The sequence below is a fragment of the Diabrotica undecimpunctata genome, chromosome 4 (genome assembly GCF_040954645.1).
Source record: "Diabrotica undecimpunctata isolate CICGRU chromosome 4, icDiaUnde3, whole genome shotgun sequence".
NCBI classification, from domain to species: domain Eukaryota; kingdom Metazoa; phylum Arthropoda; class Insecta; order Coleoptera; family Chrysomelidae; genus Diabrotica; species Diabrotica undecimpunctata.
In genome coordinates, this window is record NC_092806.1 from 63,296,147 (window position 1) to 63,315,657 (window position 19,511).

Sequence of the window (19,511 nt, forward strand, 5' to 3'; positions counted from 1 at the left end):
AATTAATAAAGAAATACATTAAATATTGGTACAATTATTAATTATCAAATTCTAAACTACGTTTCTTCTTCTAAATATCCTGGTAAAGCTTGGTTTCATAGAGGAAATTAGTAAGGTTTTGGAATTGATCTGGCGAACTGAGAATATTTTGTAGGTTTTGACTCAAAAGATTATTTTTTCTTTCGTTGTTAAAGTGGGGACAGTCTACGAGAATATGTTTAACAGATAGAATATTACCACAGTGTGTGCATGTAGATGGATCTTGGGAAGTCATTAAATGTTTATGAGTTAGTCTTGTATGGCCGATTCTAAGTCGGCGAATTAAGATTTTGTTTTTTCGTGTCATGGAAGGAAACTCAAGCTTTTTAACGCTGGGATGGATGTCACGAAGCTTGGAAGGGATTTTATTCCAGTGATCTTGCCAAGACATTTGGATAATATTTTTAAAATGCGACTGTAAATCTGTATGAAGTTGTATGTTTTCAGTCTCCATATTAGAAGACGAGGCTTGTTTTGCAAAGAGGTTGGCTAGTTCGTTACCTGGGATTCCTACATGAGAAGGAATCCAGATCATGATTATGGATACTCCCATTGAGATTAAACTATCGAAAGAGTTTTGAATAGCTTGAACCAAAGAATGTACCGTGTACATACTTTTGAGAGAATAGATAGACGCTAAAGAGTCTGTACATATTGCTACTTTTTTATATTTTGGAGATAATAAGTTTGTATCTTGTAGAATAGAGAGTAATTCAGCAGTATGTATGCAGCAGAAGAGCGAGAAGTTACAGCACATCCAACAGCTGTAGAACTCTTAGAAGCATCTGTGTATAAAATTTGGTCAAATCTGTTGTTAGCAATTAATTCTTTAAAGGTTTGCCTTAGAAATTGTGGATTTGTCAGATGCTTATCATAATTAGTTAACGAGAGATTAAAATCGGCTATCGATTTATTCCAGGGAGGTTTAGGTGATATATTAATATTGGAGTTGTGACTGAAAGATCGATATTATTCAGATGTGGTGAGAGATACTGTGGCATAGACTGAAGTTTAATAGGAGAAGGAGAGTTTAAAAGTTCATTACTTAATAATTTATAAGCTGGGTTTTCGGTATTAGCTGAGATTCGAGACGAATATTTTAAAAGGAGTTGCCGGCGACGTAGCCAGAGGGGAAGTTCATTAGCTTCTTTGTATAAACTCTCTGCAGGGCTCGACCTAAAGGCTCCAAGGCATATTCGGAGTGCAGTGTTGTGTACAGAATTAAGAAGTTTTAAATCTGATGGGCTAGCTGACATATAAATGAAACTGCAGTAGCCTATTTTAGAACGAATAAGACATCTATAAATCTGAAGCAAGGAGTCTTCGTCTGCACCCAATGATGATTGGACAGAGTTTTTAATAAGTTAAGATTTGTCATGCACTTGATTTTGAGATATTTTAAATGGCATTTCCAAGTAAGTTTACTGTCGAATGTGAGTATTAAAATCCGCATACTTTTTACTGTAGGTAGACAAGTACCATTTATGGTAATTTTAGAAATTATAGTACTGGCTGTCCTGCGAGAAAACTTAATGATTTTTGTCTTTTTAACAGAAAAGTTAAATCCACTTACTGAAGTCCATTCAAGCAATTGGTCAGTAGCATTCTGAAGTAGTTTGCAAGTAGCAACAGGGTTGACCGGAAGCTCAATTTTATTACATATATCGTTTAAAACAAGAATAAAGAGTGTAGGACTCAATACCGACCCTTGGGGAACGCCATCAGTTTGTTTGAAAGTCCTAGAGATTTTGCCATTTTCTTTTACATTAAAGGTTGATTAATAAATGAAGATATATTTCCAGATATACTGTACTCCTCGAGTTTAGCTATAATAAGAGGCCTATACAGAGTATCGAATGCTTTTTCGATATCAAACGAAACAGCTATTAGGTCTTGTTTGCATTGAAAGGCGTTAATGATTGAAATTTGGATAATTGCTAGATTGTCTGCTGTACTTCGGTGTAATCTAAAACCTGATTGTGCCAAATTTATTATTTTATATTTTTCTAGAAACCACAGGAGTCTTTTATTGATCATTTTCTCCATAACTTTGCACATTGTACATGTAAGAGAAATTGGTCTGTAGGAATTTAGATCAGTTGAAGGTTTGCCTTGTTTTTTAACAGGAATTATTATGGATTTTTGCCACAAATTTGGAGATGATTTTTTGGTCCATATTAAATTGTAAATTTCCAGCAGTTTAGCTAGGCTAGGACTTGAAAGATTTTTAATAAAGATAAAAGGAATGTTATCTGGACCTGCAGCTGAATTTTTGCAACAGAACAATGTGTCTGATAATTCTTGTAATGTAAACGGCATATTTAGAGAAATTTGATCGGATTTTCTGCTATCAGATAAACTGGAGTTTAGATTAGTAGACATGGGAAGCTGCCAATTTGAAGTAAGTCTATTAGTTGCTTTCTTATGAAAAGTTTCACCCAAGATGTTAACAATTTGTTCACTACAAGTGACTGTGCTGTTTTGAGTAAGTATGGCAGAAATTTTTGAATACGTTTTCTTTCCTGTCATGTGTTTAAATTTTTTTCCAAATTTTGCTAGAAGGAGTATCTGTATTTATGGATGAGACGTGTTTTTTCCAAAAGTCTTTTTTGCTTTGTTTAATTACATACTTAGATTTGGCTCTCAGTTTTTTTAAGGTAATTAAATTTTCTTTAGGACTGTCTTTGCGGTATTTGTTTAATGCTGCCTTACTTTGTTGTAAAGCCAGAGAGCATCTTTCATTCCACCAAGGTGTTGTTTTACGAGACGAAGAAATTGCTATTTGTCCGATATTTGCTTCAGCAGCGGAGATTATGCAGTTATTGAAAGCGCTAATATTTTCATTTGCATCTTCTGATAACTGCAGCTGATTTAATTTGCTTTCAGTATATAATCGAAAGCCATCCCAGTTGGCATTAGAAATGTTCCATTTTTTAAAGGGGTCGAAATGTTTTGCAGATTTTTCAGATATTAAAATAGGATAATGATTACTGTCATAAAGATAGTCAGCTGGTTTCCATGTGAGGTTAGGATATATTTTTGGGTGGCACAAACTTAAATCTATTGAGGAGAATGTACCAGTAGCAATATTTGATTATTCATCATACAAGTATCGGTAATATTTAATACATTTTCGACAGTCTTTCCCCGGCCGAAGGTTTTTTCAGAACATCACAATGTATTGTGGGCATTGAAATCTCCAACAAGAATGAAAGGTGAAGGAAGTTGGTATATGAGGTCCACTAAATCAGCTTCGGATAAACTATAATTTGGAGGGATATAAATACTACAAACTGAAATTTTGTTTGGACACCAAATGTTAACGGCGATAGCTTCTAGGTTTGTGCAAATGGGAAGATGTGTGGAGTAGAGATCATTGGATACGAATATGGATGTTCCACCGCTAGCTCTAAGATAGTCAGTTCTCAAGAAATGATATCCTGTAAAACCATTTAGAAGTCTTTTGTGGTCAGATTTGAAATTTGTTTCTTGTAAACATACTATGTCGGTAGTAGTATCAACGATTAACTTTTGAAGGTGTTCAAGTCTAGGGTAAAACCCATCACAATTCCATTGAATTAGATTGAAATTTATTAAAAAGAGGATTTTTGGGAATGTTGGGAGGTATCTGAGAGATATTCCTCATCCGGAGGTTTCCAGTGATGACAGGGAATTTATGCTCACTGTGTCTGCTGTGTCAGACTGAAAATCTTGTTTAAGTTTTTTTGATATTCGTGTAAATCTGTTTTTTAGTGACCTATCTGTTAGAAAAGGATAAACATTATACATGTCAGAGAGTAATGATTTGATGTCATGTGTAAACTGTTGGGCTTCAGATAATAGATTGCTACTACCGTAACTATTTTCAAGAAAACTTATGAAATTGTCTACAGAAGTGGAAAAAGAGTGTGATGACTTACTAAAACAGTCTTTTATTGCTTCTTTTGAGGCATCCGTGATTTTGGAACTATCAGACGAATCTTTTTTTAACTTCTTCCTAGCTTGTTTCATTGGTTTTATGTTTGTATCTTGATAAGGAGGTGGCACTGCAGGTGAAATTTCTTCTTGCGTTTCTGACACGTTGATTACGTTGGAATCTGTTGAATTCGAAAAGGCTCTCTTCATTCCAGGGACAGATAAGGCTGGTATTTCTTCAGTTGTTAATGGATTCTCTGTAGAAACTGAAGGGACATTTGTGTTTGGGCAATTGTTAGCTACATGTCCAGATTGTTTGCATAGAAAACAGAGCATTTTATCGGTGGACAAAAATATGCGATGTGCATTACCTTCAAATAAAATGACCAATGAAGTTTGGATCTCGTAGTTATCATTCGGTGGGACTATATAGACTTGTCTACGGAAGGAAAGAATATGGTTATTTTCGTCGTCTGGAATTCCTGCCCTTAGAAACTAGATGGGTGAAGCAATCTGTAGACCATAATCTTTGAATGCTGTCTTGATAAGCTCATTTGGAATAGATGGACATATATTTGATAAAACTAGACGTTTAGCTGGTGTAACTAGTCTTCTAATATTATGGTCTACGTCTCCTACGCGAACAACAGGATTATTTGTAAGTAATAGGTCCACACATTCTATATTGTTTAGGTAAATGCACAATCGGTTGTTCGAGATTCTGGAAGCGAAGCTGATGTTTTTCGGCCCAATAATATTTCCAATTGATTTGACGTAGTCAAATAATTTAAGATTGTTATCAGTTATATGGAACACTATAGCCTGCTCTTTTTTTGGGAACGTAGTTTTAGGTACCGATTTGGCAGCAGCAACATATGAAACTGGAGATCTAATACTTTCAGTTGTATTACTATTATTTGCCGTTGGGGAACTTGTATTAGATTTCATCTCGCCCCTGTAGTCAGAAGCGATGATAGCTTGGTCGGTAATATTTGTGGGTTGTGTTTGCTATAGGCAACCTCAAATACGGCATGTCGTAAAACTGGTTGCCCATACGAACCAGGAAGTTAGCGACTATTCTGATGCTAGTATCACAGAACAATATTTATTACAATTGACAGAACTAGTGTCTTTGTTGGTTATGTTTTCAAAATAATATAAAGTAAATTAGTTAATGTACAACTCACTTTGAGTCAGTTATAACATCATTTCACGATTAACTGTGTTCCATCAACTATATGGTTCAAATTTTAGATATAACAGTTTTGTTAATATCCGAAAATAATGACAAAATTTCGGCACTTCACACACAGAACTTAACTCGTTCAGTTACCATTGACACCTCCAACATAAATCTAAATGCTTATTTTAAATGTCTGAATAAGGCAAACTATTTATTTGATCAAGTTCACATTTGTCATTTTGTTTTATACCAACTGACAATATATAAGACAATAGTAATTTTATTTGCATGTCTAACTCTATAGTCCTAGCCGAATAATTCTCTTGTAAACAGCTCCCAAAACCATTTATTAAGACTAGACGCTATTCTAGACTATGACACTTCTCCCCGAAGAAATAGTGTAATTTTTAAACAGCTATTTCATTTTTAGAAATGCTGGTTTTCTCTAGAATAAATAATTAAAAAATAGGATTGAATATTTTTGTATTTTAGAATAACTTTTAAACACATTAAATTTCTTAATTAAAATTTCTTAAATAAATTAAAATATACAAAAGGATGACAGAACTAATAAAATAGTGGAGATAAAAGTAACAATGTTAATAGTTGTGGGTGGTGCTGAATTACATAAATCCGTTTCGCAGTAATTACAGCTTGCACCAGGGGGGCAGGTGCTATAATGTACATTTTTGGGATTCGGTCCACACGCTCTTAAAACGCTGAGCTGCCCATGATCTGAAAAATTACTTGTTATAGATATTATATTGCTTTTGCTTTATTACAAAAAAAAAACAACCATCATATGTTTCCATATTTGAAAATATTATAAAGGGTGCAATTATTCTTATACAAAATACGAGCCCCTTCTTATATTAGTTGGCCCACCTATGGAATTTGCAGTTTAAGTCGATTACCATAAACAAATTATACTCTGCATGTTTTTATAAGTTAATATGACATTTTTTATTAATATTTATTAAAAATATATTTATTTTCAACCATATAAAAAATTTCACCAAACCCTGGCTATTCATTCACTTATGTCAACATACGTTGATTTTTCATAATTACGTTAAATCCAGATGTAGCTATGGAAAAATGACATCAAAAGAATAATATTGTCAGTAAATGTCAAATGTATTTTGTAGTATTGTAAAGCTTTTTGCCGTTTGTGGATTGTACAATGGGTCGAGGTAAAGTTATCGATGAGTTCAAAATTTGTTCAATCATTATTAGATTTTTTAATTCTGGAAAATCCAATTCGGAAATCGCGAATATGTTGCAATTATCACGCTATAGTATAAGAAATATACTCAGAAGATACAAAAATTACAGGTTCGCTAGTCACAAAGCCTAGAAATGTACGAAAAAGTAAAAGAACCGAAGCAGATCGAACAGCATTAAGACGCATTATAGTGAAAAATCGACGAGCAAATTATATGGAGTTAAGCGTTTTATGGAGTGACGTTATTGAAAGATACGTTTCTAGATCAACATGTCACCGAGAGGCCCACAAATTAGGATTTGGTACTTACAAAGTAAGTTTTATAGTTGAAAAAATTAGTATAAATTGTTTTTAATAAATTTTATTTTATTTTAGGCTAAGAAAACGCCACTTTTAACATTACAACGAGAGAAAAATAGACTAAGATGGTCAAAAGAGCATTAAGATTGGACTCAGTCGAAATGGGATTCAATACAATGGAGTGATGAGTATGAATTTGAAGTGTGTGTTGGAGAAAGTAAGAGGCGCGTCATTCGCAGGAAAAATGAAGCTTTCCATCCCGACTGTCTGAAGAGAAAAGTCAAATTTCCTGCATCTGTCATGATCTGGGGCAGCATGTCGTCTAAAGTTGTAGGAAAGTTACATTTTACCGATGGGATTGTAAACACGGACAAATATTTGAATATTTTAGAAGAATCTCTTTTACCGATTATGGAACACCGTTTAACATCAGCGAAAGATTTTGCCTTCCAATAGGATGGCGGAGGTTGTCATACCTTAAAAAAGAGTTTAAAATGAATTGAAGACCATAGCATACCACTTCTAAAATGGGTTTCTAACAGGCCCGACTTGTCCCCGATAGAGACTTTGTGGCGCGAAATGAAAAAAGCTTAGAGACAACATCCTGCCATCCAACAAGGTCCGTCAACGAGTTGAAGGAAATATTGCAAAAAATATGGGATTCGTTTACATTAAAATTTGGTCAGAACTTGGTAAAAACTATGCCTCGAAGAATTGTGGATGTCATTAAATTTAAAGTGGATGTAACTCAGTGGTAAACTTCCACATATTTTTGTTAATTATTCTGTTTAATCAATAGTTTTCATTACGTTATAAAATATTTTCTATAATTAGTAAATTCAAAAATATTGTTCGATGGATTAAAACTTCTAAAATTTACGCTGCGCTTTTATTTTTGTTCTCTAATATTTAGTTTTCTTATCAATCTAACGTTGGGCCAACTGATATGGGAAGGAACTCGTAGATCCATTAAAGTAATATATTAATAGTGCTGTCATAATACCAAAACATTCAATATATTTTGTCAAACATTCTTTTAAATTCGTTAATAGAAATAGTCTACAGATCTACCTTCCATCTAACATTTGATGTTCAATATAGAAACTTCTTTAATTCATGTTTAAGTTACTGTAATTTTAAGCTAAGATTTATTAAGCAAAATAATTTAAAGCTTTATGTTACTTTATATTTACTTGTTTTACATTCAAGAAGTTTATTATTTTAAAAGTCAAATTTTGGCTGCGAATGTGGTGAGACTTAAAAAAATATAATGTGAAGAACGGAGAGGGGTACGTCCATCCTACCAAAACCAAGTAGGATGGACTACACCCTACCAAAGGCTTTCCGACCAATTAGCCTAACATCCTTTCTGTTGAAAACGATGGAAAGGCTATGTGACATAATACTGAAATAATAATAATTGCTCTAATAGAACAATAAGCATAAATGTAGAAGACGTTTCTGTTAGAGGCATGGTTACGAGGGGGTGTCCACAGGGAGGGGTGCTATCACCACTACTTTGGAACATACGTCTAGATACCCTGGTTGACCAACTCGGCAGCAACGGTTTCTACACAATAGCCTATGCAGACGATATTGCTGTCCTGCAAAGCGATAAGTTTGAGAACACACTATGTGAGAGATCACAAGTTGCTCTCCGACTAATAGAAACATGGTGCAAGGAACACTCACTACCTATAAATCATAAGAAAACAGAGACGGTCCTCTTTACCAGGAAAAGAAGAATCACGGGCGTAATACCCCCAAGGATTCAAAACTACAGTCAAAATTTTTCTGACGAGGTGAAGTACCTTGGTATTACCCTTGACAGGAAGTTAACATGGAACTCACACTTAGATGGTAGAGCTAAAAGAGCATATATTGCCTATAAGCAGTGTCGACAAACGGTCGGACGCACCTGGGCCCCTACGCCCATGGTGATCGCCTGGGTCTGCACTGCTGTCATTTGGTCAATGCTAACTTACGGAGCTATTGCTTGGGTACCTAAAGTACTACAGACAACAGCGATTAACAAACTAAACCATATTCAGCGGATGGCTTGCATAAATATAACAGGTGCCATGAAAACAACACCAACTGCTGCAATGGAGTTGATCATTTGCATCACGCCTCTAGATATATATGGTCAAAGAGGTGGCGCTAGTGACAATGATACGAATGCGCTCAGCTGGTGCAAAACTTGGATGTAGGAATGGGATAATTGAGAACTCGTTTTTGGCGGGGGGAGCTGGCTGCGCTACCACTGCTACAGGCAGACTGTGACTCAATTGAACCAAAGTTTGTCTTTAACAAACCCTACAAAATCGAAACAAGATAGTATATGGAGACAAACGTGGCAAATGATTATTGCATATACACCGATGGCTCCAAAATAAAAGAAGGCTCAGGATGCGGGATATACTCCAGATCAGTTAACCTATGAATAAAGTGAGGTATGGGCAAAAATGCCAGCGTAGTTCAGACAGAACTGACTGGTATCTCCATAGTCGCAAAAGAGATAACCCAAAAAGGTATAGCAGGGAAAACTATAATGATCTACACATAGCAGACAAGCGCTACTAACCTTGAATAGACCACGTGTCACATCAGGTTTAGTAATGGAGTGTCACGAGTTACTTACAAGCTTCGGATGGTAATACCATCATCCTGAGGTGGGTTAAAGGACACAATAGGAATAAAGGCAACCGCATTGCTTACCAATTATCTAGAAAGGCGGCAGGCCTAAGACTCTTAGGACCTGGGGAACTTTTTGGTTGGTCAACTACAACAATCGCGGAAATTGTCAAATGTCACTCCCATACGCAAACCGTAAAAAGATGGGAAAAAGGGCAAGGATGTAAACTTACCAGGGTAACACTAAGTAATCTTGAAGAGTCAACATTAAAGAAGTACTTGGGAATGACTAGGAAAAACCCACGTTTGGCAGTTGAGTTTTTAATTGGTCATTGTCCACTAAGCAAACACCTCCACATACTGGGGCTAGCAGATACACCTCTCTATGTAGGAAGTGTGAACGAAAAGACGAAACTGTAGAGCATGTCCTATGTGAATGCCCGGAGTTATCGTTAATACGCGAGTACGCGTTCGGCGAGTCCTGGTCCACACCTGCCCACGTAAAAGAGATGTCTCCTGGTGACTTGTCCACCTTCCTAGAAATGGCAGGATGGACAATGAGCTAAGGGTGACAGCTCCCTGGGAGGATGCATAATAGGTTAATTGTGACCTAAGTGCTGTGAAACTTAACTCGCCCTCCCTACTCTACAGATACAGTACTAACCCCTGCTAAAATTCTGATAGTTTTCTTTTGCATTCTAACAATGTGAAGTGCATATGTTGAATTGCCCTATATGATTGCACCATAGTTTAGGTGTGAGAGTGGAATAAAATAAAATGTCATTTTTAATGTTTTAAAGTTGACAACAGTTGCTAGATGGCAAATAACAAATAATGCACTTGATAGCTTTTTCTTAAGTTATGAGATCTGAGATAATTGCGTAAATTCCTTGTAAATATTACCAAATTTTACATTTCATAAGAGTTGTAAGACATTTTTAAATCATCATTGTTTTTTCCTGATATAACGTATGTCGTATCATCTGCAAATTGTATTGATTTGTACTTATATATGAATTACTTAGGCAAATCGTTGACATAATAAACAAAAGAGGTTCTAAGACCGAACCTTGTGGGACTTCATATTTTACGCATAGAAAATCGAAGAGACGACCTTTAGACTCTACCGCCTGGTGTCTGCGACATAGATTAGAAGTTATAAGCTTAAGAGGGGCACCTCTGGTTCCATAGTAATTTAATTTGTGGAGCAAAATGTGAAGCAAAAAAATACCGCGGTCGTAGTAGAAGGAGCACTTCTGAATCCATAATGTGAGTTGCTAAAGGAATTATTTCACTCAAATTAGGAATAAAGTTGTTGTTTGATAACCTTTTCAATCACTTTCCCAAAAGTAGAATCAATGCTTATGGGTCTGTAATTGTCAATTTTTGAGGAATCACCTTTTGTGTAGATAGGTAGTACTTTTGAGTATTTTATTACTTTTGGAAATTAGCCGAGGGAAATAGGCTTTTTTTCATGACACTCATCCGGCCAGGCAACCCACAGTTGTTTTGAGTAGTATGGACCTCTATAACAAGAACCTACGTTTTCTGCAGTCGACTTTTTATATTTAATTAATTATTAACAAATTATGGTCAAAAAACGGTAAATTTTCGCTTTTTTCGTCTATCAGCAAAAAGTAAACATTTTAAACAAATCTGAGAAGAGAAGAAACTTATAGGTCATATAAAAATCTTCTAAATGGCGTTTTTTAAACGTTCCTATCCTTATGTGTTGCCTAGAAAGTTGCAAAATAAGTCAAAAATTTCGGTTTTTTATAAATTTATAAATGTTAATAACTTTTTCTAAAGTAAAGCTATAACCTTTATATTACACGCAATCTTGGGTCTTATGGTGCTTAAAATAAGATCAACATTTCAAGTCGATCGGTGAAAGAGTTTAAAGGTTATTTAATTTGTTTATCCCAAATTAAATTTTTTTGCAACAATATAAGTCAAAAAATTAAATAGATATATTAAATATACGCATAGATTCTAAAAGAAGAAGACTTATTCTATTAATAATATTAAAAAAAAATATAGAAAAATAATTTTAAATATTTGGCAAAAACATGTCAATTTTTTGCTTATAAACAATTAGAATAGCTTTTTAACCATTGACTGCAAAAAACAATATAAAAAAAATAAATATTTTGACAGCCTGAATTTTTTTACAAATTTAAAAGGTAAAAAAGTTGACCTAGGAAACTTTGAGATGAAGTTAGTGCCTTTTTTTAAAAATTGATATCAGCTTTCTTTATAACAATTAAGAGACCTTATTAGGGTGATCTGATAGAACATACTTTAAGGTTTTAACGTGAAAAAATTGAAAAAGATTGCAATTTAATAGAGTCGATCCCAAAGCTTCAAAATTGTGGTCCTCAAAATTGATCGGCTTTGAAACTAGTGAGAGCGCAGGAGGGGGAAGGAGCTGTTAACTATATTTATGTTTCTTGTTTATAGATTTCAACGTTTTTTTTTAATTTATATGTACTTTTTGCGTACATTATGAATATGTATTATTTATTAAATAACTAGGTTTTTAAATAAACCATCTAATTTGTTTAAAAAATTTTTTTCAGTTTTTATTTTTTTAGGAATATTTGAGGTAATTTTTATTGTAAAAAATAAATATTGATGATTAATATATATACTTCTGTAATAAATTTCGTAAATATTTTATAATAAATAAATAATAATAAATTTTTTATTAATTAATATTTTATTTATAATAGATTTTATGAAAAAAACAAATTATCCTATTCAATTTTTTCTACTTTAAAGTATTTACTAATATTTCTTAAAAAATAAAAAATCTTAAAGCAAAATTTAGGATTTTCCTTAATGGAAAAATCATCTCAATGCAATAATTTTCATAGAATCCTATTTATTTATTATTATTTATTTGTTTAACAATTTTTAAAGTCTTTCTGACTGTTGCAAAAAAATTTAATTTGGGATAAACAAATTAAATAACTTTTAAACTCTTTGAACTTGAAATTTTGATCTTATTTTAAGCACCATAAGGCCCAACATTGTGTGTAACATAAAGAATATAAGTTTGTTTTAAAAAAAGTTAATAACATTTATAAAAAACCTAAATTTTTGACTTATTTTGTTTTGCAACTTTCTAAGCAACAAATAAGGCTATGAACGTTTAGAAAACGCCATTTTAAAGAAATGTTTTTATATAATTTATAAGTTTCTTCTCTTCTCAAATTTGTTTTAAACGCTTTACTTTTTGCTAGTAGACGAAAAAAGCGAAAATTTATCGTTTTTTGACCTTAATTTGTTAATAATTAATTAATTCGAAAAAATCGACTGCAGGAAAGATATAGGTTTTTGTTATAGACATAGATAAAATTACACCTAGATTGGTAACAGGGATAGCCAAGGTCCAATCACGTTTGGATTTGGCGCCCGTTCGTTTGATGGCGCTGCTAGTCTCATTCAAATTTGGATTAGATTAGCAGACCATGACTACACTATCATGGAGAGGTCTATGAGCTTGCCTGCTTTAAGTATGAGGAGGGATCTGTCCCTCTCTTGTGGGTGAGATTGGTCTTAAAGTACCATATTACCATGGTTTGCCTCATCTATGTACTTTTAATGTTCCATTTTGTAGAACAACCTATGGTGCTAATAGCCCACTGAATAGATACTTATCTTTCTTAAACAACCTAAATGTAAATGTATTTAATATGTCTCAATAAATATATAAATATTAGTAGAAAAGAGTTACTGGTACCATCACTATTTTGTATATTGTAAGTTGTAATATTTGATTGGTTTGTCCCTTATATTAGCCTACATCCACATAGACAGTGGTCAGGCTTTCAGAGTTATGAATAAATAAATTTGAATGTGTCGACAGGGATCTGTCCTATTCTGTTGATGTGATGATATGGATATAACATGGGATGACTGATCTTAAGATGACATGCTGGTGAAAAAATTTGTTGATTGTGATTGTGTTTGTCATTTCAGGCATAAAAACATTATTATCCTCTGTTGTTTGGAGTTTATACTGAGCAAATATAGTAATAGTTACTACATATATCAGGTTATAGCAAAGCTTGCATTCTGGGTGAAAACTTTAAACATACCCATTACATAACTGACATACAAAACATAACTGATTTACCTTATCCATTGTTCTTTTTTTTTGCTTGTTTTTTTTCGCTATTATTCAGTTATTCCTCATTCTTGGGTTTTCTTTTTGCAAGAAGCAATATATTGCTAATCTAATCAAAATCATAATTTTGATGATAACCAGAATATTTTTTTGACATTTTCTGGACCGCTGGTAGTGTGTGTTATTAGAGTAGGATGTAAGTACTACAAAGAACTCAGAATGTCTGACGGCTGTCTGTTGCTTATTAGGCTTTAATTTGACATTAAAATTACAAAAAAATTATTTAAATACCGACAAGTTCTTGTCACACAACAACTTGTCAACATTTAGAACACTAAATTATACTACATTTACCTGTTCCTATTTTTGAGCAAAATGTTGCAACTATCTTGGTTTATTTTTAGCTCCAGCTGATTTACAGCTAGATTGAAAATCTGAATTTTCCAATCTTTGTTCATCATTATCATCAGGTTTTTGAACAGGTAAATTTTCTGTCTCATCTGGTATTGATTTAGTAGTGGAATTCTCTAGTATGTTATTTGGATGAATAATATAACAATTCAATTCAACAGTAAACTTCGTATATAGTGCAGAGCATCTGGTAAAGCAGTTTTCCATTTAGTGAATTCTAAATTTTTGGTTTTCAATGCTAGATTCACCAATTTCCATATAACTCATTGTATCTTTCGACTATGCCGGCATTCTATATAAAAAAAATAGTGATTTAATCTGCGATTGCTTAGAATTGCTTTCCTACCAGATAAATTCTGCATTTCTTTAGTACTTCAATGCATTTGCTTTTTTTTCAATTGCATAATGTTTTAATTCAGAATCTGTGAGAGTACGTGTGAAAAAAGCAATTGGTTTTCCAGATTGATTGCTTCGCTTATGTAATCATAGACTAAATTTATTAAAAGCATGTACTTATCTTTATCTTTTACGGATTTATCTTTAGATTCATTGCTTTCTTGAAATTCATTAAAAATTCTTAAATGTTAATATACCAATGTTTGAATTCTTGGGTGGAAGTTTGACAGTTTGGATCAGCCTCTAGTTTATCTGGTCTAAAGTACTTCTCGATTGTAAATTTATACGAATAAAATTGTAGTAAAATGCCTTTTGCAGAATTAGGCTTTTATTCACATAAAACTTGACATAAGAATGACAAAACAATTATTTAAATACTGACCAGTTCTTGTAATACAATAACATTTCACTTGACATAAGAATGACAAAACAATTATTTAAATAATGACTAGTTCTTGTACCACAATAACAGTTCTTGTAACATTTTTATAAATAAAGATTTTATTCTATATTTTATTCTTTGATTTTTTTAACCACTTTGGCATTTTAATGAAATGGAAAATAAATATAAACTCAACATAACAAGAAAACCCAAAAAGTATACGAAAAATATTTATTTTCGGATTTTTATTGATATTTTAGGATTATATCGATTTTCCTTTATTTTAAAATGAGTTCTCAATCCTAGGTAATATTACTAAACTTTTGAATTTAGCGCCATGTATATATATATATATATATATATATATATATATATATATATATATATATATATATATATATATATATATATATAGTTACGCGCCCGGTCGCTAGGTGATGCGCCAATCATTGTTTTACTCGTTAACACGGGAGTTTCACTGCTAGGTGGTAGTGTGCTATGGTTATAGAGGTCCATACTACTCAAAACAACTGTCAACACTGTCAACTGTCAACACACAAAACAACAATAGAATTAAATTAAAGAGATGAGTGAAAGGTGTTAAAACTATTTGGTAAGTTTCTTTTAAAATTTTGCTACTAATTTCGTGAACCTCCCTACAATTAGAATTACTAAGATACTTTATTATTTGAGAGACCTCTTCTTGCACAACGGAAAAAAAGGACTTGATTCTAGAAGGATAATTTCTGTAATTGAAGAGGACATCGACAATAATAGTGGGAAGATATGTAATTATATTCTCTGCAATTGTAGTAAAAAATTAATTTATTTTGTCTTGATACAGAAACTATAGAAATCAAAATGGGTTTTAGACAGGGTTGCGCGCTGTCATTTTGCGCGCCCATTGTTATTCAATCTGTACAGCGAAGCTATTTTTAGGAAGCGATATCAGAGGAACAACAGGATATATCAATAAACGGAAAAATCTTGAACAATATAAGATTCACAGACGATACCGCTGTTTTTGCAGTCAATCTAGATGCACTGCAACGCTTAGTAAATAGATTACATCAAGTGCATGATTATTTCTAAGCAACATACAGTAGGACGGCTATATATATCTAGGGAAAACAAGTATAAAGAGTGAATAACTACAAATATCTAGGAATCTGCTTATTAAATGAAAACAGTGACCAAGGTAGAGAAATGAGCAGACGCATTGAAATTGCAAGACAAGCATTTATAAAAATGAAAGCAATGTTTGTTAATCGAGACCTTCCTCGGAAGCTGAGGATGAAGAGCCTTAAGATGTTACGTGTTCGAGTCTTTGTTGTGTGGAGTGGAAAGCTGGATACTAAAAGTGGATAATATAAAGAAGTTGGAATCATTTGAGATGTGGTGCTATAGAAGGATTTTGATCATGGACTAAACGAGTTACAAATGAAGTATTAAGAGGGCTACAAAGGGATTGCAAGGTCATAAAACACATCGAAACAAGAAAGCTGGAATATTTAGGCCACATTACCAAAGGTGCGAAATATGAGATTTTAAGGCTCATAATGCAAGGTAAAATCAAGGATAAAAGATCCATAGGAAGACGAAGAATTTACTGGCTAAGAAACCTAAAAGAGTGGTATAGTTGCAGCTTGGTAGATCTTTTCAGAGGAGCCGCCAATAAGGTACGGATAGCTGTGATGATAGCCAATCTCCTCTAGGAGAAGGAACTACAAGAAGAAGTCTGGAGGTAGATCAGGTTACAACAAACTGGATCTTGTATAGTTTCTTTCGAAATTTACTATTTTTTAGCAGTCTCCAGGTTTATTATTGGAATTAATAATAAAATTACAGTAAGCTGACTTTTTAGCAATTTGTAATTGTCGAGTATATTCAAATTTTTGTTATTTACATACTTTAAGAGGAAGATTAGATCTGTTATACCTCAATTCATTATTAAACCATTGCACGGGTGTTTTTTCAGCAGTTTGTCGTACTTTTTTTTGTTGGAAAATGCTCTAATATTAAGGTTTTATAAGTTTCAGTAAGACTGTCAAAAAATCAGGATCAATATTAATATCATAGAAAAAGTTCATCTTTCTACTAGCTAGCGTCCGTTTAAGCTTATGTAAACCAGAAGAAGTTATAAACCGTTGAAATGTTTGATTAGTGTCAACAACTTTATGCTCAGAGTAAATAAATAAAAATTGAGCTCGATGGTCAGAATAACAAGGTTCAAATACGCCCACTCTGTATTTTATTTTCAGAAAAATTCGTCATAATGTTGTCGACTGGGCTGTGATTTTAGTATAATTTATAGTTACTTTTCGACCAAAAGGTGTTAATAGATTTTAAATATCAAAAAAGTGTTAGATTTAATTTTCAAATTTAAATTAAAATCACCAACTATAATCAGTTTGTCTGCTTTACTAAGCAAGGACGTTATGACATTCTCAAAATTCACCAAAAACAAGTCAAAGTCACCCTTACCTGATCTGTATACAGTTAAAATATTGGTTTTTATTGAAGGTACATAAATTGCATAAAACTCTGAAATTTGGTCTACATTATATTCATTTAGATTAAGAGAAGAATACATAAGATTTTCTTTCACATAAATTGCAACTCCACCTTGTTTTTTTACCCAACAAAAGAAATTAACTAATGAAAAGCCGGAGATGATATTTAATTTTAAATTTTCTTCACTTTGCCAGTGCTCCGAAAAACATATGACGTCATATAAATTTTGATCCTCAAGAAAAGCGTTAATCATATCGACTTTATTTGAAATACACTGCAAGTTAACATGAAACATGCTTAGCGATAAAAGTTTCTATGTTTCTTCCTTTTTATCTTCTTCATGTGCTGAAAATTGTTTTAAGATAAATCTCCTAACAGCAGCTTCATTGGGCCAAATATTAGGTCTGTAGACTTCGTCAACTTTATAGAATGGGAAAGATACCTCATATGTGAAGTATTTGTCAGTTTTATGCGATTCCACGCAGTTAAAAGTAATATCTGGTACCGTCTCACCCAAAAATTTTAGAAGATCATCGACTTTCATATCAATAGCTATGCGGGACACATGTACATGATCTTGTCTAGGAATGGTGTTTACAGCAGACGATTAATGCGCTTGATAGATTGGCCCGAGAGTTATAGCAACGATAGACACCTGAACAGCTACAAGAACAGCAACAACAACAAATTACTTTCCAAAGAAATATACGCATCCAAAGGGTGTTGGAGGGAGATACGATAAAATGGAGGGAATTCAGAAAAAATTGGAGTGACTGTATATGATAATTGGATTCCTTGTCGCATGGCGACAAGTAAAATCATTAGTATATTATATTCGAGAAGGCTTTTAAACCTAAAGCTAATATTAATCTTATTATTTTATTAATATTTTATTTAATATTAGTATTAATACCATACTTCTCTACATTCTTCCTGCTAATAAAGAAAACATCAAAGTCACCCTAAACCCATCTTTTTCTATTTATGTGCTCTTAAATCTCATCAATACTCCGGACTACAAACCAATTTCCAATTGTACAACAACTTACCTTGAGAAAACAATAAAGTTCATCATCAATAACACCTCTTGTCATGTCGACGCGAAACAAAATTTAGTGCAAAGTTTATCTTGTGCAAAGTCTTCTATAAAACACTCCGTATATTGGCCTACCTAAAATTCATAATACCAATATTCCTCTACTGTCAATACCTACAGTGATTGACAAAATACTTCGTCAAAACTTTACAACCTCTCGTCAAAAATTCTTTTCTATTAACGGATTTACATATGTTATTTATTACTATCTGATGACGGCGCATTTGTCATTTAGCCTCACTGCAAGGATGCTTTGGTATTTACAAACAAATCTAAATGATATCCTACTATTCAGTTTACTTTGGAGATGGAAACGGATTCTTCCTCACCGTTCCTCTACTTTATCATAAAGAAAAGTCAATCATAAGATTTCCATTATTGTGTTTACTCAAAATCCCACCCATACCAATCGCAACTTCCATCCCAACCTCCATCTCCTACCTTCACAAGTTAGTTCAGTCACGCATACGCTTCTTTTCACATCGATATGCCTTTGCGATGATTCAAGGATATCCACTGACATTCTTCTTTAAAACAAACAAATCAACAGTAAACATGGGGAAAAACAGAATCCTAAATCACTGATAGAGTGGTTTAATAATCATTAATAAATAACTTATATTAGACTTTGGGTTCTAAACATATTTACCACTTTAACGGTTCACAAAAAAAAAAACAAATCAAAAAGGCTTTACCTGTTTAAAAAGTCATTTGCCAAATATGTATCTCTTAACTCCAATAAATAAGGCAGTAATTTTAAAATTGATAATATACCAGAGTATCACCACTAGTAATGTTAGTTGTCAATAATTATGCTGTATATATAAGGATAGCTACTATTCATTACCAGTCTTGTCACTCTACAGCTTCTTCTCATAAATTCCATTTTAATTGCTATAATTTTGAACCTGTTTTGTTTGTTTATTACCCAATTCTCTGCTCTGTAAATCATTACACTACGTACCATGGTGTTATATTATCTCTTCTTTTTTATATTGCTGGTTGATATATAGTTAATTATGTTCTTGTCTGTGTTAATCTGCTGGTTATATCTTGCTCAATGCTTCCATTCGTTGAGAGTATGAATCCTAGGTATTTAAATTTCCACATCTTGGTCCATTGCCAAGTTGGTTACTAGTTATTGTTCTGTTGTTAAAGATTCGGTCTTTTCTTAAGTTATTTTCAGTCCATTGTGTGTGTGTATTCCTCTTTTTATCTTGATCCGTTACTACTTGATATTCAGCAAAACTTAATATGTACAAGAACTCGTCTCGGATTGGTATT

At 33.0% G+C, this 19,511-nt stretch overlaps 1 long non-coding RNA gene across 1 annotated transcript in view; it reads right to left on the reverse strand.

Annotated features, from left to right (window-relative positions):
• Positions 1-5,603: 5,603 nt before the first annotated feature.
• LOC140438258 (uncharacterized) overlaps positions 5,604-19,511 on the reverse strand; it is a 32,474-nt gene continuing 18,566 nt past the window's right edge. The window contains exon 3 of the long non-coding RNA XR_011950471.1: positions 5,604-5,872. This is a non-coding gene — a long non-coding RNA (uncharacterized lncRNA). The remainder of the gene's footprint in view (positions 5,873-19,511) is intronic.